This window comes from Pseudophryne corroboree, chromosome 11 (genome assembly GCF_028390025.1).
Source record: "Pseudophryne corroboree isolate aPseCor3 chromosome 11, aPseCor3.hap2, whole genome shotgun sequence".
NCBI lineage: Eukaryota > Metazoa > Chordata > Amphibia > Anura > Myobatrachidae > Pseudophryne > Pseudophryne corroboree.
This window is the reverse complement of record NC_086454.1, coordinates 68,654,533-68,677,857: the sequence shown is the minus strand read 5'-3', so window position 1 is coordinate 68,677,857 and position 23,325 is coordinate 68,654,533. Positions and strand designations below refer to the sequence as shown.

General features: G+C 29.8%; 25 non-coding genes across 25 annotated transcripts; all 25 read right to left on the bottom strand.

Annotated features, from left to right (window-relative positions):
• Nucleotides 1-263: 263 nt before the first annotated feature.
• TRNAT-AGU (transfer RNA threonine (anticodon AGU)) lies at nucleotides 264-337 on the bottom strand. The gene has a single exon. It is a non-coding gene; the product is annotated as a tRNA-Thr (tRNA).
• An 839-nt stretch (nucleotides 338-1,176) lies between these two features.
• Nucleotides 1,177-1,250, bottom strand: TRNAT-AGU (transfer RNA threonine (anticodon AGU)). The gene has a single exon. It is a non-coding gene; the product is annotated as a tRNA-Thr (tRNA).
• An 829-nt stretch (nucleotides 1,251-2,079) lies between these two features.
• On the bottom strand, nucleotides 2,080-2,153 carry TRNAT-AGU (transfer RNA threonine (anticodon AGU)). Its single transcript has one exon. It is a non-coding gene; the product is annotated as a tRNA-Thr (tRNA).
• Nucleotides 2,154-2,993: 840 nt separating this feature from the next.
• TRNAT-AGU (transfer RNA threonine (anticodon AGU)) lies at nucleotides 2,994-3,067 on the bottom strand. Its single transcript has one exon. It is a non-coding gene; the product is annotated as a tRNA-Thr (tRNA).
• Nucleotides 3,068-3,897: 830 nt separating this feature from the next.
• Nucleotides 3,898-3,971, bottom strand: TRNAT-AGU (transfer RNA threonine (anticodon AGU)). The gene has a single exon. It is a non-coding gene; the product is annotated as a tRNA-Thr (tRNA).
• Nucleotides 3,972-4,811: 840 nt separating this feature from the next.
• On the bottom strand, nucleotides 4,812-4,885 carry TRNAT-AGU (transfer RNA threonine (anticodon AGU)). Its single transcript has one exon. It is a non-coding gene; the product is annotated as a tRNA-Thr (tRNA).
• An 830-nt stretch (nucleotides 4,886-5,715) lies between these two features.
• Nucleotides 5,716-5,789, bottom strand: TRNAT-AGU (transfer RNA threonine (anticodon AGU)). The gene has a single exon. It is a non-coding gene; the product is annotated as a tRNA-Thr (tRNA).
• Nucleotides 5,790-6,628: 839 nt separating this feature from the next.
• On the bottom strand, nucleotides 6,629-6,702 carry TRNAT-AGU (transfer RNA threonine (anticodon AGU)). Its single transcript has one exon. It is a non-coding gene; the product is annotated as a tRNA-Thr (tRNA).
• Nucleotides 6,703-7,532: 830 nt separating this feature from the next.
• Nucleotides 7,533-7,606, bottom strand: TRNAT-AGU (transfer RNA threonine (anticodon AGU)). The gene has a single exon. It is a non-coding gene; the product is annotated as a tRNA-Thr (tRNA).
• Nucleotides 7,607-8,445: 839 nt separating this feature from the next.
• TRNAT-AGU (transfer RNA threonine (anticodon AGU)) lies at nucleotides 8,446-8,519 on the bottom strand. The gene has a single exon. It is a non-coding gene; the product is annotated as a tRNA-Thr (tRNA).
• An 829-nt stretch (nucleotides 8,520-9,348) lies between these two features.
• TRNAT-AGU (transfer RNA threonine (anticodon AGU)) lies at nucleotides 9,349-9,422 on the bottom strand. Its single transcript has one exon. It is a non-coding gene; the product is annotated as a tRNA-Thr (tRNA).
• An 840-nt stretch (nucleotides 9,423-10,262) lies between these two features.
• TRNAT-AGU (transfer RNA threonine (anticodon AGU)) lies at nucleotides 10,263-10,336 on the bottom strand. Its single transcript has one exon. It is a non-coding gene; the product is annotated as a tRNA-Thr (tRNA).
• An 829-nt stretch (nucleotides 10,337-11,165) lies between these two features.
• On the bottom strand, nucleotides 11,166-11,239 carry TRNAT-AGU (transfer RNA threonine (anticodon AGU)). The gene has a single exon. It is a non-coding gene; the product is annotated as a tRNA-Thr (tRNA).
• Nucleotides 11,240-12,979: 1,740 nt separating this feature from the next.
• Nucleotides 12,980-13,053, bottom strand: TRNAT-AGU (transfer RNA threonine (anticodon AGU)). The gene has a single exon. It is a non-coding gene; the product is annotated as a tRNA-Thr (tRNA).
• An 839-nt stretch (nucleotides 13,054-13,892) lies between these two features.
• On the bottom strand, nucleotides 13,893-13,966 carry TRNAT-AGU (transfer RNA threonine (anticodon AGU)). Its single transcript has one exon. It is a non-coding gene; the product is annotated as a tRNA-Thr (tRNA).
• An 829-nt stretch (nucleotides 13,967-14,795) lies between these two features.
• On the bottom strand, nucleotides 14,796-14,869 carry TRNAT-AGU (transfer RNA threonine (anticodon AGU)). The gene has a single exon. It is a non-coding gene; the product is annotated as a tRNA-Thr (tRNA).
• Nucleotides 14,870-15,710: 841 nt separating this feature from the next.
• TRNAT-AGU (transfer RNA threonine (anticodon AGU)) lies at nucleotides 15,711-15,784 on the bottom strand. Its single transcript has one exon. It is a non-coding gene; the product is annotated as a tRNA-Thr (tRNA).
• Nucleotides 15,785-16,616: 832 nt separating this feature from the next.
• On the bottom strand, nucleotides 16,617-16,690 carry TRNAT-AGU (transfer RNA threonine (anticodon AGU)). Its single transcript has one exon. It is a non-coding gene; the product is annotated as a tRNA-Thr (tRNA).
• Nucleotides 16,691-17,530: 840 nt separating this feature from the next.
• TRNAT-AGU (transfer RNA threonine (anticodon AGU)) lies at nucleotides 17,531-17,604 on the bottom strand. The gene has a single exon. It is a non-coding gene; the product is annotated as a tRNA-Thr (tRNA).
• Nucleotides 17,605-18,434: 830 nt separating this feature from the next.
• On the bottom strand, nucleotides 18,435-18,508 carry TRNAT-AGU (transfer RNA threonine (anticodon AGU)). The gene has a single exon. It is a non-coding gene; the product is annotated as a tRNA-Thr (tRNA).
• An 840-nt stretch (nucleotides 18,509-19,348) lies between these two features.
• On the bottom strand, nucleotides 19,349-19,422 carry TRNAT-AGU (transfer RNA threonine (anticodon AGU)). Its single transcript has one exon. It is a non-coding gene; the product is annotated as a tRNA-Thr (tRNA).
• Nucleotides 19,423-20,254: 832 nt separating this feature from the next.
• On the bottom strand, nucleotides 20,255-20,328 carry TRNAT-AGU (transfer RNA threonine (anticodon AGU)). The gene has a single exon. It is a non-coding gene; the product is annotated as a tRNA-Thr (tRNA).
• Nucleotides 20,329-21,168: 840 nt separating this feature from the next.
• On the bottom strand, nucleotides 21,169-21,242 carry TRNAT-AGU (transfer RNA threonine (anticodon AGU)). The gene has a single exon. It is a non-coding gene; the product is annotated as a tRNA-Thr (tRNA).
• Nucleotides 21,243-22,071: 829 nt separating this feature from the next.
• Nucleotides 22,072-22,145, bottom strand: TRNAT-AGU (transfer RNA threonine (anticodon AGU)). The gene has a single exon. It is a non-coding gene; the product is annotated as a tRNA-Thr (tRNA).
• An 841-nt stretch (nucleotides 22,146-22,986) lies between these two features.
• TRNAT-AGU (transfer RNA threonine (anticodon AGU)) lies at nucleotides 22,987-23,060 on the bottom strand. The gene has a single exon. It is a non-coding gene; the product is annotated as a tRNA-Thr (tRNA).
• Between the last annotated feature and the right edge of the window lie 265 nt (nucleotides 23,061-23,325).

Sequence of the window (23,325 nt, the reverse complement as noted above, 5' to 3'; positions counted from 1 at the left end):
CCTGGAGATTGCTCAGACATGATGATTGGCAATTTCTGGAATTCTTTTCTAGTTACCTTGGCATCAATTTACTTCTACAAAATAACTGATATTAAAAAAGGAGAATATTGCCTTTTTTTGTGTTTTCTGATTTGGACTGTATCTAGAAATGTGGTACATATTACTGAACATGTGAGAAAGGGTAAAGGCTGCTGAAGCATTCACATGTCTTTTTGTGATGAATTATCAACAAACTATGTTCTGAGTTGATGAAAATAAATGAAAGGCGCTGCTGAGATTTGAACTCAGGATCTCCTGTTTACTAGACAGGCGCTTTAACCAACTAAGCCACAGCACCACATGATGCCCTAAAGCTTCACAAAGAAAAATGATATATCTAAGATATGCTATTTGGTAACAATTTTTGATATTCTTATAACTATTGCTTCATCAATTTTTCAAACCGGTGGAAATTTAGAGTATAAATAGAAAGTTGTGTTCTCTCTTTTCATTCATGATTTACAGCACCTTCATTCTTAAAATATCTTGTCAAAGTAATTTTCTAATTTTTTTAGCACTTTTATTGATTTCTCTGTAAGTAATGCTACATGGGAATAAATGTCAATTAATTTTTGATATTCAGAAAACAAAAACATGTAGTAAAATTAAGAACTCTGTTTTAAAAAGTCAGAATTATGGTTAGCATTCTTTATTGATGCTTTTTCAAGAGAAGTTTAGCTTTTCATCAAGAAGTGTTTTCCTAACACAATTTTAAGGATGTTATGGAAATAAATATGGGTTAAATGTCAATGATTCTCTAGCTATGATGACTAAACTGACTCTCAAATTACTGTACCTTGGGAAACTTACTTTTTTACAGACATTTTAACACTTTCTGTTTTATTCTCTTTTAAATGTACTCTAAATTAATTTTGCAGTTTACCCAATATGATGAAGGCTATTTTGTAAAAATTCATCTATTTACCTTAACATAGGCATATTTCTACAAATTAACTTATGTTGAAATAGGGTGAAGTTTTGTTGTTTGTCGTCTTCTGACATGGATGGCATCTTTAAACTTTTTTACATTGGTGACCAAATGTGCCAAAGTGAAAGCAGATAAAGGTTTTACACATCTTATTTTGTTATGCATCAACAAAAAACTACATACTGGTGTGATAAAAAGGTATCAAACAAAGGTACTGCTGAGATATGAACTCAGGATCTCCTGTTTACTAGACAGGCACTTTAACCAACTAAGCCACAGCACCACTTGCACTGCCTTATATATAATGACAAATTATATGTCTAAAGTATAATATTTTTTATTATTTATATATATTTTTTTGATACTAGTATTTTATTAATTCTTTAAACAGTTGGAAACTTACAGTAAGTTATATAATGCTTTTTTCTCCTTTATTTTGTATATACAGGCCCTACATTCTTACATTATCTTGTTCAAGTCACTTGTTAATATGCTTTACTGTAATAGATATTATGGTGTTTTTATTAATGTAGTCATCCCTGGGAAATTAAAGTCAGTCTATTGTTGGTACTCATACAGTTAAAAAGTAATCGTGAAATGAAAACATGAGATCTCAATGATAGAATTATTGTTAACATTTTATCTGGAAGCTTGCTCAATAAATGGAAAGATTTATTTTTGCAATTGCTTTCCTAACACAATATTGTTTATGTTAAGTAACAAATAATCCATTATTTTCTATTGCTCCCCAAACTCTGATGACTAAATTGTCTATCAATTTATCTTGAGAAACTCACATTGTTACTGACTTTTGTTTAAACATTTCCTCTGACTGGACACCATATTGTTCCTGGAGATTGCTCAGAAATGATGATTGGCAATTTCTGGAATTCTTTTCTAGTTACCTTGGCATCAATTTACTTCTACAAAATAACTGATATTAAAAAAGGGGAATATTGCCTTTTTTTGTGTTTTCTGATTTGGACTGTGTCTAGAAATGTGGTACATATTACTGAACATGTGAGAAAGGGTAAAGGCTGCTGAAGCATTCACATGTCTTTTTGTGATGAATTATCAACAAACTATGTTCTGAGTTGATGAAAACAAATGAAAGGCACTGCTGAGATTTGAACTCAGGATCTCCTATTTACTAGACAGGCGCTTTAACCAACTAAGCCACAGCACCACATGATGCCCTAAAGCTTCACAAAGAAAAATGATATATCTAAGATATGCTATTTGGTAACAATTTTTGATATTCTTATAACTATTGCTTCATCAATTTTTCAAACCGGTGGAAATTTAGAGTATAAATAGAAAGTTGTGTTCTCTCTTTTCATTCATGATTTACAGCACCTTCATTCTTAAAATATCTTGTCAAAATAATTTTCTAATTTTTTTTAGCACTTTTATTGATTTCTCTGTAAGTAATGCTACATGGGAATAAATGTCAATTAATTTTTGATATTCAGAAAACAAAAACATGTAGTAAAATTAAGAACTCTGTTTTAAAAAGTCAGAATTATGGTTAGCATTCTTTATTGATGCTTTTTCAAGAGAAGATTAGCTTTTCATCAAGAAGTGTTTTCCTAACACAATTTTAAGGATGTTATGGAAATAAATATGGGTTAAATGTCAATGATTCTCTAGCTATGATGACTAAACTGACTCTCAAATTACTGTACCTTGGGAAACTTACTTTTTTACAGACATTTTAACACTTTCTGTTTTATTCTCTTTTAAATGTACTCTAAATTAATTTTGCAGTTTACCCAATATGATGAAGGCTATTTTGTAAAAATTCATCTATTTACCTTAACATAGGCATATTTCTACAAATTAACTTATGTTGAAATAGGGTGAAGTTTTGTTGTTTGTCGTCTTCTGACATGGATGGCATCTTTAAACTTTTTTACATTGGTGACCAAATGTGCCAAAGTGAAAGCAGATAAAGGTTTTACACATCTTATTTTGTTATGCATCAACAAAAAACTACATACTGGTGTGATAAAAAGGTATCAAACAAAGGTACTGCTGAGATATGAACTCAGGATCTCCTGTTTACTAGACAGGCACTTTAACCAACTAAGCCACAGCACCACTTGCACTGCCTTATATATAATGACAAATTATATGTCTAAAGTATAATATTTTTTATTATTTATATATATTTTATTGATACTAGTATTTTATTAATTCTTTAAACAGTTGGAAACTTACAGTAAGTTATATAATGCTTTTTTTCTCCTTTATTTTGTATATACAGGCCCTACATTCTTACAATATCTTGTTCAAGTCACTTGTTAATATGCTTTATTGTAATAGATATTATGGCGTTTTTATTAATGTAGTCATCCCTGGGAAATTAAAGTCAGTCTATTGTTGGTACTCATACAGTTAAAAAGTAATCGTGAAATGAAAACATGAGATCTCAATGATAGAATTATTGTTAACATTTTATCTGGAAGCTTGCTCAATAAATGGAAAGATTTATTTTTGCAATTGCTTTCCTAACACAATATTGTTTATGTTAAGTAACAAATAATCCATTATTTTCTATTGCTCCCCAAACTCTGATGACTAAATTGTCTATCAATTTATCTTGAGAAACTCACATTGTTACTGACTTTTGTTTAAACATTTCCTCTGACTGGACACCATATTGTTCCTGGAGATTGCTCAGAAATGATGATTGGCAATTTCTGGAATTCTTTTCTAGTTACCTTGGCATCAATTTACTTCTACAAAATAACTGATATTAAAAAAGGAGAATATTGCATTTTTTTGTGTTTTCTGATTTGGACTGTATCTAGAAATGTGGTACATATTACTGAACATGTGAGAAAGGGTAAAGGCTGCTGAAGCATTCACATGTCTTTTTGTGATGAATTATCAACAAACTATGTTCTGAGTTGATGAAAATAAATGAAAGGCGCTGCTGGGATTTGAACTCAGGATCACCTATTTACTAGACAGGCGCTTTAACCAACTAAGCCACAGCACCACATGATGCCCTAAAGCTTCACAAAGAAAAATGATATATCTAAGATATGCTATTTGGTAACAATTTTTGATATTCTTATAACTATTGCTTCATCAATTTTTCAAACCGGTGGAAATTTAGAGTATAAATAGAAAGTTGTGTTCTCTCTTTTCATTCATGATTTACAGCACCTTCATTCTTAAAATATCTTGTCAAAATAATTTTCTAATTTTTTTTAGCACTTTTATTGATTTCTCTGTAAGTAATGCTACATGGGAATAAATGTCAATTAATTTTTGATATTCAGAAAACAAAAACATGTAGTAAAATTAAGAACTCTGTTTTAAAAAGTCAGAATTATGGTTAGCATTCTTTATTGATGCTTTTTCAAGAGAAGTTTAGCTTTTCATCAAGAAGTGTTTTCCTAACACAATTTTAAGGATGTTATGGAAATAAATATGGGTTAAATGTCAATGATTCTCTAGCTATGATGACTAAACTGACTCTCAAATTACTGTACCTTGGGAAACTTACTTTTTTACAGACATTTTAACACTTTCTGTTTTATTCTCTTTTAAATGTACTCTAAATTAATTTTGCAGTTTACCCAATATGATGAAGGCTATTTTGTAAAAATTCATCTATTTACCTTAACATAGGCATATTTCTACAAATTAACTTATGTTGAAATAGGGTGAAGTTTTGTTGTTTGTCGTCTTCTGACATGGATGGCATCTTTAAACTTTTTTACATTGGTGACCAAATGTGCCAAAGTGAAAGCAGATAAAGGTTTTACACATCTTATTTTGTTATGCATCAACAAAAAACTACATACTGGTGTGATAAAAAGGTATCAAACAAAGGTACTGCTGAGATATGAACTCAGGATCTCCTGTTTACTAGACAGGCACTTTAACCAACTAAGCCACAGCACCACTTGCACTGCCTTATATATAATGACAAATTATATGTCTAAAGTATAATATTTTTTATTATTTATATATATTTTATTGATACTAGTATTTTATTAATTCTTTAAACAGTTGGAAACTTACAGTAAGTTATATAATGCTTTTTTTCTCCTTTATTTTGTATATACAGGCCCTACATTCTTACAATATCTTGTTCAAGTCACTTGTTAATATGCTTTATTGTAATAGATATTATGGCGTTTTTATTAATGTAGTCATCCCTGGGAAATTAAAGTCAGTCTATTGTTGGTACTCATACAGTTAAAAAGTAATCGTGAAATGAAAACATGAGATCTCAATGATAGAATTATTGTTAACATTTTATCTGGAAGCTTGCTCAATAAATGGAAAGATTTATTTTTGCAATTGCTTTCCTAACACAATATTGTTTATGTTAAGTAACAAATAATCCATTATTTTCTATTGCTCCCCAAACTCTGATGACTAAATTGTCTATCAATTTATCTTGAGAAACTCACATTGTTACTGACTTTTGTTTAAACATTTCCTCTGACTGGACACCATATTGTTCCTGGAGATTGCTCAGAAATGATGATTGGCAATTTCTGGAATTCTTTTCTAGTTACCTTGGCATCAATTTACTTCTACAAAATAACTGATATTAAAAAAGGAGAATATTGCATTTTTTTGTGTTTTCTGATTTGGACTGTATCTAGAAATGTGGTACATATTACTGAACATGTGAGAAAGGGTAAAGGCTGCTGAAGCATTCACATGTCTTTTTGTGATGAATTATCAACAAACTATGTTCTGAGTTGATGAAAATAAATGAAAGGCGCTGCTGGGATTTGAACTCAGGATCTCCTATTTACTAGACAGGCGCTTTAACCAACTAAGCCACAGCACCACATGATGCCCTAAAGCTTCACAAAGAAAAATGATATATCTAAGATATGCTATTTGGTAACAATTTTTGATATTCTTATAACTATTGCTTCATCAATTTTTCAAACCGGTGGAAATTTAGAGTATAAATAGAAAGTTGTGTTCTCTCTTTTCATTCATGATTTACAGCACCTTCATTCTTAAAATATCTTGTCAAAATAATTTTCTAAATTTTTTTAGCACTTTTATTGATTTCTCTGTAAGTAATGCTACATGGGAATAAATGTCAATTAATTTTTGATATTCAGAAAACAAAAACATGTAGTAAAATTAAGAACTCTGTTTTAAAAAGTCAGAATTATGGTTAGCATTCTTTATTGATGCTTTTTCAAGAGAAGTTTAGCTTTTCATCAAGAAGTGTTTTCCTAACACAATTTTAAGGATGTTATGGAAATAAATATGGGTTAAATGTCAATGATTCTCTAGCTATGATGACTAAACTGACTCTCAAATTACTGTACCTTGGGAAACTTACTTTTTTACAGACATTTTAACACTTTCTGTTTTATTCTCTTTTAAATGTACTCTAAATTAATTTTGCAGTTTACCCAATATGATGAAGGCTATTTTGTAAAAATTCATCTATTTACCTTAACATAGGCATATTTCTACAAATTAACTTATGTTGAAATAGGGTGAAGTTTTGTTGTTTGTCGTCTTCTGACATGGATGGCATCTTTAAACTTTTTTACATTGGTGACCAAATGTGCCAAAGTGAAAGCAGATAAAGGTTTTACACATCTTATTTTGTTATGCATCAACAAAAACTACATACTGGTGTGATAAAAAGGTATCAAACAAAGGTACTGCTGAGATATGAACTCAGGATCTCCTGTTTACTAGACAGGCACTTTAACAAACTAAGCCACAGCACCACTTGCACTGCCTTATATATAATGACAAATTATATGTCTAAAGTATAATATTTTTTATTATTTATATATATTTTATTGATACTAGTATTTTATTAATTCTTTAAACAGTTGGAAACTTACAGTAAGTTATATAATGCTTTTTTTCTCCTTTATTTTGTATATACAGGCCCTACATTCTTACAATATCTTGTTCAAGTCACTTGTTAATATGCTTTATTGTAATAGATATTATGGCGTTTTTATTAATGTAGTCATCCCTGGGAAATTAAAGTCAGTCTATTGTTGGTACTCATACAGTTAAAAAGTAATCGTGAAATGAAAACATGAGATCTCAATGATAGAATTATTGTTAACATTTTATCTGGAAGCTTGCTCAATAAATGGAAAGATTTATTTTTGCAATTGCTTTCCTAACACAATATTGTTTATGTTAAGTAACAAATAATCCATTATTTTCTATTGCTCCCCAAACTCTGATGACTAAATTGTCTATCAATTTATCTTGAGAAACTCACATTGTTACTGACTTTTGTTTAAACATTTCCTCTGACTGGACACCATATTGTTCCTGGAGATTGCTCAGACATGATGATTGGCAATTTCTGGAATTCTTTTCTAGTTACCTTGGCATCAATTTACTTCTACAAAATAACTGATATTAAAAAAGGAGAATATTGCCTTTTTTTGTGTTTTCTGATTTGGACTGTATCTAGAAATGTGGTACATATTACTGAACATGTGAGAAAGGGTAAAGGCTGCTGAAGCATTCACATGTCTTTTTGTGATGAATTATCAACAAACTATGTTCTGAGTTGATGAAAATAAATGAAAGGCGCTGCTGAGATTTGAACTCAGGATCTCCTGTTTACTAGACAGGCGCTTTAACCAACTAAGCCACAGCACCACATGATGCCCTAAAGCTTCACAAAGAAAAATGATATATCTAAGATATGCTATTTGGTAACAATTTTTGATATTCTTATAACTATTGCTTCATCAATTTTTCAAACCGGTGGAAATTTAGAGTATAAATAGAAAGTTGTGTTCTCTCTTTTCATTCATGATTTACAGCACCTTCATTCTTAAAATATCTTGTCAAAGTAATTTTCTAATTTTTTTAGCACTTTTATTGATTTCTCTGTAAGTAATGCTACATGGGAATAAATGTCAATTAATTTTTGATATTCAGAAAACAAAAACATGTAGTAAAATTAAGAACTCTGTTTTAAAAAGTCAGAATTATGGTTAGCATTCTTTATTGATGCTTTTTCAAGAGAAGTTTAGCTTTTCATCAAGAAGTGTTTTCCTAACACAATTTTAAGGATGTTATGGAAATAAATATGGGTTAAATGTCAATGATTCTCTAGCTATGATGACTAAACTGACTCTCAAATTACTGTACCTTGGGAAACTTACTTTTTTACAGACATTTTAACACTTTCTGTTTTATTCTCTTTTAAATGTACTCTAAATTAATTTTGCAGTTTACCCAATATGATGAAGGCTATTTTGTAAAAATTCATCTATTTACCTTAACATAGGCATATTTCTACAAATTAACTTATGTTGAAATAGGGTGAAGTTTTGTTGTTTGTCGTCTTCTGACATGGATGGCATCTTTAAACTTTTTTAAATTGGTGACCAAATGTGCCAAAGTGAAAGCAGATAAATGTTTTACACATCTTATTTTGTTATGCATCAACAAAAAACTACATACTGGTGTGATAAAAAGGTATCAAACAAAGGTACTGCTGAGATGTGAACTCAGGATCTCCTGTTTACTAGACAGGCACTTTAACCAACTAAGCCACAGCACCACTTGCACTGCCTTATATATAATGACACATTATATGTCTAAAGTATAATATTTTTTATTATTTATATATATTTTATTGATACTAGTATTTTATTAATTCTTTAAACAGTTGGAAACTTACAGTAAGTTATATAATGCTTTTTTCTCCTTTATTTTGTATATACAGGCCCTACATTCTTACAATATCTTGTTCAAGTCACTTGTTAATATGCTTTATTGTAATAGATATTATGGCGTTTTTATTAATGTAGTCATCCCTGGGAAATTAAAGTCAGTCTATTGTTGGTACTCATACAGTTAAAAAGTAATCGTGAAATGAAAACATGAGATCTCAATGATAGAATTATTGTTAACATTTTATCTGCAAGCTTGCTCAATAAATGGAAAGATTTATTTTTGCAATTGCTTTCCTAACACAATATTGTTTATGTTAAGTAACAAATAATCCATTATTTTCTATTGCTCCCCAAACTCTGATGACTAAATTGTCTATCAATTTATCTTGAGAAACTCACATTGTTACTGACTTTTGTTTAAACATTTCCTCTGACTGGACACCATATTGTTCCTGGAGATTGCTCAGACATGATGATTGGCAATTTCTGGAATTCTTTTCTAGTTACCTTGGCATCAATTTACTTCTACAAAATAACTGATATTAAAAAAGGAGAATATTGCCTTTTTTTGTGTTTTCTGATTTGGACTGTATCTAGAAATGTGGTACATATTACTGAACATGTGAGAAAGGGTAAAGGCTGCTGAAGCATTCACATGTCTTTTTGTGATGAATTATCAACAAACTATGTTCTGAGTTGATGAAAATAAATGAAAGGCGCTGCTGAGATTTGAACTCAGGATCTCCTGTTTACTAGACAGGCGCTTTAACCAACTAAGCCACAGCACCACATGCTGCCCTAAAGCTTCACAAAGAAAAATGATATATCTAAGATATGCTATTTGGTAACAATTTTTGATATTCTTATAACTATTGCTTCATCAATTTTTCAAACCGGTGGAAATTTAGAGTATAAATAGAAAGTTGTGTTCTCTCTTTTCATTCATGATTTACAGCACCTTCATTCTTAAAATATCTTGTCAAAGTAATTTTCTAATTTTTTTTAGCACTTTTATTGATTTCTCTGTAAGTAATGCTACATGGGAATAAATGTCAATTAATTTTTGATATTCAGAAAACAAAAACATGTAGTAAAATTAAGAACTCTGTTTTAAAAAGTCAGAATTATGGTTAGCATTCTTTATTGATGCTTTTTCAAGAGAAGTTTAGCTTTTCATCAAGACGTGTTTTCCTAACACAATTTTAAGGATGTTATGGAAATAAATATGGGTTAAATGTCAATGATTCTCTAGCTATGATGACTAAACTGACTCTCAAATTACTGTACCTTGGGAAACTTACTTTTTTACAGACATTTTAACACTTTCTGTTTTATTCTCTTTTAAATGTACTCTAAATTAATTTTGCAGTTTACCCAATATGATGAAGGCTATTTTGTAAAAATTCATCTATTTACCTTAACATAGGCATATTTCTACAAATTAACTTATGTTGAAATAGGGTGAAGTTTTGTTGTTTGTCGTCTTCTGACATGGATGGCATCTTTAAACTTTTTTACATTGGTGACCAAATGTGCCAAAGTGAAAGCAGATAAAGGTTTTACACATCTTATTTTGTTATGCATCAACAAAAAACTACATACTGGTGTGATAAAAAGGTATCAAACAAAGGTACTGCTGAGATATGAACTCAGGATCTCCTGTTTACTAGACAGGCACTTTAACCAACTAAGCCACAGCACCACTTGCACTGCCTTATATATAATGACAAATTATATGTCTAATGTATAATATTTTTTATTATTTATATATATTTTTTTGATACTAGTATTTTATTAATTCTTTAAACAGTTGGAAACTTACAGTAAGTTATATAATGCTTTTTTCTCCTTTATTTTGTATATACAGGCCCTACATTCTTACATTATCTTGTTCAAGTCACTTGTTAATATGCTTTATTGTAATAGATATTATGGTGTTTTTATTAATGTAGTCATCCCTGGGAAATTAAAGTCAGTCTATTGTTGGTACTCATACAGTTAAAAAGTAATCGTGAAATGAAAACATGAGATCTCAATGATAGAATTATTGTTAACATTTTATCTGGTAGCTTGCTCAATAAATGGAAAGATTTATTTTTGCAATTGCTTTCCTAACACAATATTGTTTATGTTAAGTAACAAATAATCCATTATTTTCTATTGCTCCCCAAACTCTGATGACTAAATTGTCTATCAATTTATCTTGAGAAACTCACATTGTTACTGACTTTTGTTTAAACATTTCCTCTGACTGGACACCATATTGTTCCTGGAGATTGCTCAGAAATGATGATTGGCAATTTCTGGAATTCTTTTCTAGTTACCTTGGCATCAATTTACTTCTACAAAATAACTGATATTAAAAAAGGGGAATATTGCCTTTTTTTGTGTTTTCTGATTTGGACTGTATCTAGAAATGTGGTACATATTACTGAACATGTGAGAAAGGGTAAAGGCTGCTGAAGCATTCACATGTCTTTTTGTGATGAATTATCAACAAACTATGTTCTGAGTTGATGAAAATAAATAAAAGGCGCTGCTGAGATTTGAACTCAGGATCTCCTGTTTACTAGACAGGCGCTTTAACCAACTAAGCCACAGCACCACATGATGCCCTAAAGCTTCACAAAGAAAAATTATATATCTAAGATATGCTATTTGGTAACAATTTTTGATATTCTTATAACTGCTGCTTCATCAATTTTTCAAACCGGTGGAAATTTAGAGTATAAATAGAAAGTTGTGTTCTCTCTTTTCATTCATGATTTACAGCACCTTCATTCTTAAAATATCTTGTCAAAGTAATTTTCTAATTTTTTTTAGCACTTTTATTGATTTCTCTGTAAGTAATGCTACATGGGAATAAATGTCAATTAATTTTTGATATTCAGAAAACAAAAACATGTAGTAAAATTAAGAACTCTGTTTTAAAAAGTCAGAATTATGGTTAGCATTCTTTATTGATGCTTTTTCAAGAGAAGTTTAGCTTTTCATCAAGAAGTGTTTTCCTAACACAATTTTAAGGATGTTATGGAAATAAATATGGGTTAAATGTCAATGATTCTCTAGCTATGATGACTAAACTGACTCTCAAATTACTGTACCTTGGGAAACTTACTTTTTTACAGACATTTTAACACTTTCTGTTTTATTCTCTTTTAAATGTACTCTAAATTAATTTTGCAGTTTACCCAATATGATGAAGGCTATTTTGTAAAAATTCATCTATTTACCTTAACATAGGCATATTTCTACAAATTAACTTATGTTGAAATAGGGTGAAGTTTTGTTGTTTGTCGTCTTCTGACATGGATGGCATCTTTAAACTTTTTTACATTGGTGACCAAATGTGCCAAAGTGAAAGCAGATAAATGTTTTACACATCTTATTTTGTTATGCATCAACAAAAAACTACATACTGGTGTGATAAAAAGGTATCAAACAAAGGTACTGCTGAGATATGAACTCAAGATCTGTTTACTAGACAGGCACTTTAACCAACTAAGCCACAGCACCACTTGCACTGCCTTATATATAATGACAAATTATATGTCTAAAGTATAATATTTTTTATTATTTATATATATTTTTTTGATACTAGTATTTTATTAATTCTTTAAACAGTTGGAAACTTGCAGTAAGTTATATAATGCTTTTTTCTCCTTTATTTTGTATATACAGGCCCTACATTCTTACATTATCTTGTTCAAGTCACTTGTTAATATGCTTTATTGTAATAGATATTATGGTGTTTTTATTAATGTAGTCATGCCTGGGAAATTAAAGTCAGTCTATTGTTGGTACTCATACAGTTAAAAAGTAATCGTGAAATGAAAACATGAGATCTCAATGATAGAATTATTGTTAACATTTTATCTGGAAGCTTGCTCAATAAATGGAAAGATTTATTTTTGCAATTGCTTTCCTAACACAATATTGTTTATGTTAAGTAACAAATAATCTATTATTTTCTATTGCTCCCCAAACTCTGATGACTAAATTGTCTATCAATTTATCTTGAGAAACTCACATTGTTACTGACTTTTGTTTAAACATTTCCTCTGACTGGACACCATATTGTTCCTGGAGATTGCTCAGAAATGATGATTGGCAATTTCTGGAATTCTTTTCTAGTTACCTTGGCATCAATTTACTTCTACAAAATAACTGATATTAAAAAAGGGGAATATTGCCTTTTTTTGTGTTTTCTGATTTGGACTGTATCTAGAAATGTGGTACATATTACTGAACATGTGAGAAAGGGTAAAGGCTGCTGAAGCATTCACATGTCTTTTTGTGATGAATTATCAACAAACTATGTTCTGAGTTGATGAAAATAAATGAAAGGCGCTGCTGAGATTTGAACTCAGGATCTCCTGTTTACTAGACAGGCGCTTTAACCAACTAAGCCACAGCACCACATGATGCCCTAGAGCTTCACAAAGAAAAATGATATATCTAAGATATGCTATTTGGTAACAATTTTTGATATTCTTATAACTATTGCTTCATCAATTTTTCAAACCGGTGGAAATTTAGAGTATAAATAGAAAGTTGTGTTCTCTCTTTTCATTCATGATTTACAGCACCTTCATTCTTAAAATATCTTGTCAAAGTAATTTTCTAATTTTTTTAGCACTTTTATTGATTTCTCTGTAAGTAATGCTACATGGGAATAAATGTCAATTAATTTTTGATATTCAGAAAACAAAAACATGTAGTAAAATTAAGAACTCTGTTTTAAAAAGTCAGAATTATGGTTAGCATTCTTTATTGATGCTTTTTCAAGAGAAGTTTAGCTTTTCATCAAGAAGTGTTTTCCTAACACAATTTTAAGGATGTTATGGAAATAAATATGGGTTAAATGTCAATGATTCTCTAGCTATGATGACTAAACTGACTCTCAAATTACTGTACCTTGGGAAACTTACTTTTTTACAGACATTTTAACACTTTCTGTTTTATTCTCTTTTAAATGTACTCTAAATTAATTTTGTAGTTTACCCAATATGATGAAGGCTATTTTGTAAAAATTCATCTATTTACCTTAACATAGGCATATTTCTACAAATTAACTTATGTTGAAATAGGGTGAAGTTTTGTTGTTTGTCGTCTTCTGACATGGATGGCATCTTTAAACTTTTTTACATTGGTGACCAAATGTGCCAAAGTGAAAGCAGATAAATGTTTTACACATCTTATTTTGTTATGCATCAACAAAAAACTACATACTGGTGTGATAAAAAGGTATCAAACAAAGGTACTGCTGAGATATGAACTCAAGATCTCCTGTTTACTAGACAGGCACTTTAACCAACTAAGCCACAGCACCACTTGCACTGCCTTATATATAATGACAAATTATATGTCTAAAGTATAATATTTTTTATTATTTATATATATTTTTTTGATACTAGTATTTTATTAATTCTTTAAACAGTTGGAAACTTACAGTAAGTTATATAATGCTTTTTTCTCCTTTATTTTGTATATACAGGCCCTACATTCTTACATTATCTTGTTCAAGTCACTTGTTAATATGCTTTATTGTAATAGATATTATGGTGTTTTTATTAATGTAGTCATGCCTGGGAAATTAAAGTCAGTCTATTGTTGGTACTCATACAGTTAAAAAGTAATCGTGAAATGAAAACATGAGATCTCAATGATAGAATTATTGTTAACATTTTATCTGGAAGCTTGCTCAATAAATGGAAAGATTTATTTTTGCAATTGCTTTCCTAACACAATATTGTTTATGTTAAGTAACAAATAATCCATTATTTTCTATTGCTCCCCAAACTCTGATGACTAAATTGTCTATCAATTTATCTTGAGAAACTCACATTGTTACTGACTTTTGTTTAAACATTTCCTCTGACTGGACACCATATTGTTCCTGGAGATTGCTCAGAAATGATGATTGGCAATTTCTGGAATTCTTTTCTAGTTACCTTGGCATCAATTTACTTCTACAAAATAACTGATATTAAAAAAGGGGAATATTGCCTTTTTTTGTGTTTTCTGATTTGGACTGTATCTAGAAATGTGGTACATATTACTGAACATGTGAGAAAGGGTAAAGGCTGCTGAAGCATTCACATGTCTTTTTGTGATGAATTATCAACAAACTATGTTCTGAGTTGATGAAAATAAATGAAAGGCGCTGCTGAGATTTGAACTCAGGATCTCCTGTTTACTAGACAGGCGCTTTAACCAACTAAGCCACAGCACCACATGATGCCCTAAAGCTTCACAAAGAAAAATGATATATCTAAGATATGCTATTTGGTAACAATTTTTGATATTCTTATAACTATTGCTTCATCAATTTTTCAAACCGGTGGAAATTTAGAGTATAAATAGAAAGTTGTGTTCTCTCTTTTCATTCATGATTTACAGCACCTTCATTCTTAAAATATCTTGTCAAAATAATTTTCTAATTTTTTTTTAGCACTTTTATTGATTTCTCTGTAAGTAATGCTACATGGGAATAAATGTCAATTAATTTTTGATATTCAGAAAACAAAAACATGTAGTAAAATTAAGAACTCTGTTTTAAAAAGTCAGAATTATGGTTAGCATTCTTTATTGATGCTTTTTCAAGAGAAGTTTAGCTTTTCATCAAGAAGTGTTTTCCTAACACAATTTTAAGGATGTTATGGAAATAAATATGGGTTAAATGTCAATGATTCTCTAGCTATGATGACTAAACTGACTCTCAAATTACTGTACCTTGGGAAACTTACTTTTTTACAGACATTTTAACACTTTCTGTTTTATTCTCTTTTAAATGCACTCTAAATTAATTTTGCAGTTTACCCAATATGATGAAGGCTATTTTGTAAAAATTCATCTATTTACCTTAACATAGGCATATTTCTACAAATTAACTTATGTTGAAATAGGGTGAAGTTTTGTTGTTTGTCGTCTTCTGACATGGATGGCATCTTTAAACTTTTTTACATTGGTGACCAAATGTGCCAAAGTGAAAGCAGATAAAGGTTTTACACATCTTATTTTGTTATGCATCAACAAAAAACTACATACTGGTGTGATAAAAAGGTATCAAACAAAGGTACTGCTGAGATATGAACTCAGGATCTCCTGTTTACTAGACAGGCACTTTAACCAACTAAGCCACAGCACCACTTGCACTGCCTTATAAATAATGACAAATTATATGTCTAAAGTATAATATTTTTTATTATTTATATATATTTTATTGATACTAGTATTTTATTAATTCTTTAAACAGTTGGAAACTTACAGTAAGTTATATAATGCTTTTTTTCTCCTTTATTTTGTATATACAGGCCCTACATTCTTACAATATCTTGTTCAAGTCACTTGTTAATATGCTTTATTGTAATAGATATTATGGCGTTTTTATTAATGTAGTCATCCCTGGGAAATTAAAGTCAGTCTATTGTTGGTACTCATACAGTTAAAAAGTAATCGTGAAATGAAAACATGAGATCTCAATGATAGAATTATTGTTAACATTTTATCTGGAAGCTTGCTCAATAAATGGAAAGATTTATTTTTGCAATTGCTTTCCTAACATAATATTGTTTATGTTAAGTAACAAATAATCCATTATTTTCTATTGCTCCCCAAACTCTGATGACTAAATAGTCTATCAATTTATCTTGAGAAACTCACATTGTTACTGACTTTTGTTTAAACATTTCCTCTGACTGGACACCACTATTGTTCCTGGAGATTGCTCAGAAATTATGATTGGCAATTTCTGGAATTCTTTTCTAGTTACCTTGGCATCAATTTACTTCTACAAAATAACTGATATTAAAAAAAGGGGAATATTGCATTTTTTTGTGTTTTCTGATTTGGACTGTATCTAGAAATGTGGTACATATTACTGAACATGTGAGAAAGCATAAAGGCTGCTGAAGCATTCACATGTCTTTTTGTGATGAATTATCAACAAACTATGTTCTGAGTTGATGAAAATAAATGAAAGGCGCTGCTGAGATTTGAACTCAGGATCTCCTGTTTACTAGACAGGCGCTTTAACCAACTAAGCCACAGCACCACATGATGCCCTAAAGCTTCACAAAGAAAAATGATATATCTAAGATATGCTATTTGGTAACAATTTTTGATATTCTTATAACTATTGCTTCATCAATTTTTCAAACCAGTGGAAATTTAGAGTATAAATAGAAAGTTGTGTTCTCTCTTTTCATTCATGATTTACAGCACCTTCATTCTTAAAATATCTTGTCAAAATAATTTTCTAATTTTTTTTAGCACTTTTATTGATTTCTCTGTAAGTAATGCTACATGGGAATAAATGTCAATTAATTTTTGATATTCAGAAAACAAAAACATGTAGTAAAATTAAGAACTCTGTTTTAAAAAGTCAGAATTATGGTTAGCATTCTTTATTGATGCTTTTTCAAGAGAAGTTTAGCTTTTCATCAAGAAGTGTTTTCCTAACACAATTTTAAGGATGTTATGGAAATAAATATGGGTTAAATGTCAATGATTCTCTAGCTATGATGACTAAACTGACTCTCAAATTACTGTACCTTGGGAAACTTACTTTTTTACAGACATTTTAACACTTTCTGTTTTATTCTCTTTTAAATGCACTCTAAATTAATTTTGCAGTTTACCCAATATGATGAAGGCTATTTTGTAAAAATTCATCTATTTACCTTAACATAGGCATATTTCTACAAATTAACTTATGTTGAAATAGGGTGAAGTTTTGTTGTTTGTCGTCTTCTGACATGGATGGCATCTTTAAACTTTTTTACATTGGTGACCAAATGTGCCAAAGTGAAAGCAGATAAAGGTTTTACACATCTTATTTTGTTATGCATCAACAAAAAACTACATACTGGTGTGATAAAAAGGTATCAAACAAAGGTACTGCTGAGATATGAACTCAGGATCTCCTGTTTACTAGACAGGCACTTTAACCAACTAAGCCACAGCACCACTTGCACTGCCTTATATATAATGACAAATTATATGTCTAAAGTATAATATTTTTTATTATTTATATATATATTTTTGATACTAGTATTTTATTAATTCTTTAAACAGTTGGAAACTTACAGTAAGTTATATAATGCTTTTTTCTCCTTTATTTTGTATATACAGGCCCTACATTCTTACAATATCTTGTTCAAGTCACTTGTTAATATGCTTTATTGTAATAGATATTATGGCGTTTTTATTAATGTAGTCATCCCTGGGAAATTAAAGTCAGTCTATTGTTGGTACTCATACAGTTAAAAAGTAATTGTGAAATGAAAACATGAGATCTCAATGATAGAATTATTGTTAACATATTATCTGGAAGCTTGCTCAATAAATGGAAAGATTTATTTTTGCAATTGCTTTCCTAACACAATATTGTTTATGTTAAGTAACAAATAATCCATTATTTTCTATTGCTCCCCAAACTCTGATGACTAAATTGTCTATCAATTTATCTTGAGAAACTCACATTGTTACTGACTTTTGTTTAAACATTTCCTCTGACTGGACACCATATTGTTCCTGGAGATTGCTCAGACATGATGATTGGCAATTTCTGGAATTCTTTTCTAGTTACCTTGGCATCAATTTACTTCTACAAAATAACTGATATTAAAAAAAGGGGAATATTGCATTTTTTTGTGTTTTCTGATTTGGACTGTATCTAGAAATGTGGTACATATTACTGAACATGTGAGAAAGCATAAAGGCTGCTGAAGCATTCACATGTCTTTTTGTGATGAATTATCAACAAACTATGTTCTGAGTTGATGAAAATAAATGAAAGGCGCTGCTGAGATTTGAACTCAGGATCTCCTGTTTACTAGACAGGCGCTTTAACCAACTAAGCCACAGCACCACATGATGCCCTAAAGCTTCACAAAGAAAAATGATATATCTAAGATATGCTATTTGGTAACAATTTTTGATATTCTTATAACTATTGCTTCATCAATTTTTCAAACCGGTGGAAATTTAGAGTATAAATAGAAAGTTGTGTTCTCTCTTTTCATTCATGATTTACAGCACCTTCATTCTTAAAATATCTTGTCAAAATAATTTTCTAATTTTTTTTAGCACTTTTATTGATTTCTCTGTAAGTAATGCTACATGGGAATAAATGTCAATTAATTTTTGATATTCAGAAAACAAAAACATGTAGTAAAATTAAGAACTCTGTTTTAAAAAGTCAGAATTATGGTTAGCATTCTTTATTGATGCTTTTTCAAGAGAAGTTTAGCTTTTCATCAAGAAGTGTTTTCCTAACACAATTTTAAGGATGTTATGGAAATAAATATGGGTTAAATGTCAATGATTCTCTAGCTATGATGACTAAACTGACTCTCAAATTACTGTACCTTGGGAAACTTACTTTTTTACAGACATTTTAACACTTTCTGTTTTATTCTCTTTTAAATGCACTCTAAATTAATTTTGCAGTTTACCCAATATGATGAAGGCTATTTTGTAAAAATTCATCTATTTACCTTAACATAGGCATATTTCTACAAATTAACTTATGTTGAAATAGGGTGAAGTTTTGTTGTTTGTCGTCTTCTGACATGGATGGCATCTTTAAACTTTTTTACATTGGTGACCAAATGTGCCAAAGTGAAAGCAGATAAAGGTTTTACACATCTTATTTTGTTATGCATCAACAAAAAACTACATACTGGTGTGATAAAAAGGTATCAAACAAAGGTACTGCTGAGATATGAACTCAGGATCTCCTGTTTACTAGACAGGCACTTTAACCAACTAAGCCACAGCACCACTTGCACTGCCTTATATATAATGACAAATTATATGTCTAAAGTATAATATTTTTTATTATTTATATATATTTTATTGATACTAGTATTTTATTAATTCTTTAAACAGTTGGAAACTTACAGTAAGTTATATAATGCTTTTTTTCTCCTTTATTTTGTATATACAGGCCCTACATTCTTACAATATCTTGTTCAAGTCACTTGTTAATATGCTTTATTGTAATAGATATTATGGCGTTTTTATTAATGTAGTCATCCCTGGGAAATTAAAGTCAGTCTATTGTTGGTACTCATACAGTTAAAAAGTAATCGTGAAATGAAAACATGAGATCTCAATGATAGAATTATTGTTAACATTTTATCTGGAAGCTTGCTCAATAAATGGAAAGATTTATTTTTGCAATTGCTTTCCTAACATAATATTGTTTATGTTAAGTAACAAATAATCCATTATTTTCTATTGCTCCCCAAACTCTGATGACTAAATAGTCTATCAATTTATCTTGAGAAACTCACATTGTTACTGACTTTTGTTTAAACATTTCCTCTGACTGGACACCACTATTGTTCCTGGAGATTGCTCAGAAATTATGATTGGCAATTTCTGGAATTCTTTTCTAGTTACCTTGGCATCAATTTACTTCTACAAAATAACTGATATTAAAAAAAGGTGAATATTGCATTTTTTTGTGTTTTCTGATTTGGACTGTATCTAGAAATGTGGTACATATTACTGAACATGTGAGAAAGCATAAAGGCTGCTGAAGCATTCACATGTCTTTTTGTGATGAATTATCAACAAACTATGTTCTGAGTTGATGAAAATAAATGAAAGGCGCTGCTGAGATTTGAACTCAGGATCTCCTGTTTACTAGACAGGCGCTTTAACCAACTAAGCCACAGCACCACATGATGCCCTAGAGCTTCACAAAAAAAAATTATATATCTAAGATATGCTATTTGGTAACAATTTTTGATATTCTTATAACTATTGCTTCATCAATTTTTCAAACCGGTGGAAATTTAGAGTATAAATAGAAAGTTGTGTTCTCTCTTTTCATTCATGATTTACAGCACCTTCATTCTTAAAATATCTTGTCAAAGTAATTTTCTAATTTTTTTTAGCACTTTTATTGATTTCTCTGTAAGTAATGCTACATGGGAATAAATGTCAATTAATTTTTGATATTCAGAAAATAAAAACATGTAGTAAAATTAAGAACTCTGTTTTAAAAAGTCAGAATTATGGTTAGCATTCTTTATTGATGCTTTTTCAAGAGAAGTTTAGCTTTTCATCAAGAAGTATTTTCCTAACACAATTTTAAGGATGTTATGGAAATAAATATGGGTTAAATGTCAATGATTCTCTAGCTATGATGACTAAACTGACTCTCAAATTACTGTACCTTGGGAAACTTACTTTTTTACAGACATTTTAACACTTTCTGTTTTATTCTCTTTTAAATGTACTCTAAATTAATTTTGCAGTTTACCCAATATGATGAAGGCTATTTTGTAAAAATTCATCTATTTACCTTAACATAGGCATATTTCTACAAATTAACTTATGTTGAAATAGGGTGAAGTTTTGTTGTTTGTCGTCTTCTGACATGGATGACATCTTTAAACTTTTTTACATTGGTGACCAAATGTGCCAAAGTGAAAGCAGATAAATGTTTTACACATCTTATTTTGTTATGCATCAACAAAAAACTACATACTGGTGTGATAAAAAGGTATCAAACAAAGGTACTGCTGAGATATGAACTCAAGATCTCCTGTTTACTAGACAGGCACTTTAACCAACTAAGCCACAGCACCACTTGCACTGCCTTATATATAATGACAAATTATATGTCTAAAGTATAATATTTTTTATTATTTATATATATTTTTTTGATACTAGTATTTTATTAATTCTTTAAACAGTTGGAAACTTACAGTAAGTTATATAATGCTTTTTTCTCCTTTATTTTGTATATACAGGCCCTACATTCTTACATTATCTTGTTCAAGTCACTTGTTAATATGCTTTATTGTAATAGATATTATGGTGTTTTTATTAATGTAGTCATCCCTGGGAAATTAAAGTCAGTCTATTGTTGGTACTCATACAGTTAAAAAGTAATCGTGAAATGAAAACATGAGATCTCAATGATAGAATTATTGTTAACATTTTATCTGGAAGCTTGCTCAATAAATGGAAAGATTTATTTTTGCAATTGCTTTCCTAACACAATATTGTTTATGTTAAGTAACAAATAATCCATTATTTTCTATTGCTCCCCAAACTCTGATGACTAAATTGTCTATCAATTTATCTTGAGAAACTCACATTGTTACTGACTTTTGTTTAAACATTTCCTCTGACTGGACACCATATTGTTCCTGGAGATTGCTCAGAAATGATGATTGGCAATTTCTGGAATTCTTTTCTAGTTACCTTGGCATCAATTTACTTCTACAAAATAACTGATATTAAAAAAGGGGAATATTGCCTTTTTTTGTGTTTTCTGATTTGGACTGTATCTAGAAATGTGGTACATATTACTGAACATGTGAGAAAGGGTAAAGGCTGCTGAAGCATTCACATGTCTTTTTGTGATGAATTATCAACAAACTATGTTCTGAGTTGATGAAAATAAATGAAAGGCGCTGCGGAGATTTGAACTCAGGATCTCCTGTTTACTAGACAGGCGCTTTAACCAACTAAGCCACAGCACCACATGATGCCCTAAAGCTTCACAAAGAAAAATGATATATCTAAGATATGCTATTTGGTAACAATTTTTGATATTCTTATAACTATTGCTTCATCAATTTTTCAAACCGGTGGAAATTTAGAGTATAAATAGAAAGTTGTGTTCTCTCTTTTCATTCATGATTTACAGCACCTTCATTCTTAAAATATCTTGTCAAAATAATTTTCTAATTTTTTTTTAGCACTTTTATTGATTTCTCTGTAAGTAATGCTACATGGGAATAAATGTCAATTAATTTTTGATATTCAGAAAACAAAAACATGTAGTAAAATTAAGAACTCTGTTTTAAAAAGTCAGAATTATGGTTAGCATTCTTTATTGATGCTTTTTCAAGAGAAGTTTAGCTTTTCATCAAGAAGTGTTTTCCTAACACAATTTTAAGGATGTTATGGAAATAAATATGGGTTAAATGTCAATGATTCTCTAGCTATGATGACTAAACTGACTCTCAAATTACTGTACCTTGGGAAACTTACTTTTTTACAGACATTTTAACACTTTCTGTTTTATTCTCTTTTAAATGCACTCTAAATTAATTTTGCAGTTTACCCAATATGATGAAGGCTATTTTGTAAAAATTCATCTATTTACCTTAACATAGGCATATTTCTACAAATTAACTTATGTTGAAATAGGGTGAAGTTTTGTTGTTTGTCGTCTTCTGACATGGATGGCATCTTTAAACTTTTTTACATTGGTGACCAAATGTGCCAAAGTGAAAGCAGATAAAGGTTTTACACATCTTATTTTGTTATGCATCAACAAAAAACTACATACTGGTGTGATAAAAAGGTATCAAACAAAGGTACTGCTGAGATATGAACTCAGGATCTCCTGTTTACTAGACAGGCACTTTAACCAACTAAGCCACAGCACCACTTGCACTGCCTTATATATAATGACAAATTATATGTCTAAAGTATAATATTTTTTATTATTTATATATATTTTATTGATACTAGTATTTTATTAATTCTTTAAACAGTTGGAAACTTACAGTAAGTTATATAATGCTTTTTTTCTCCTTTATTTTGTATATACAGGCCCTACATTCTTACAATATCTTGTTCAAGTCACTTGTTAATATGCTTTATTGTAATAGATATTATGGCGTTTTTATTAATGTAGTCATCCCTGGGAAA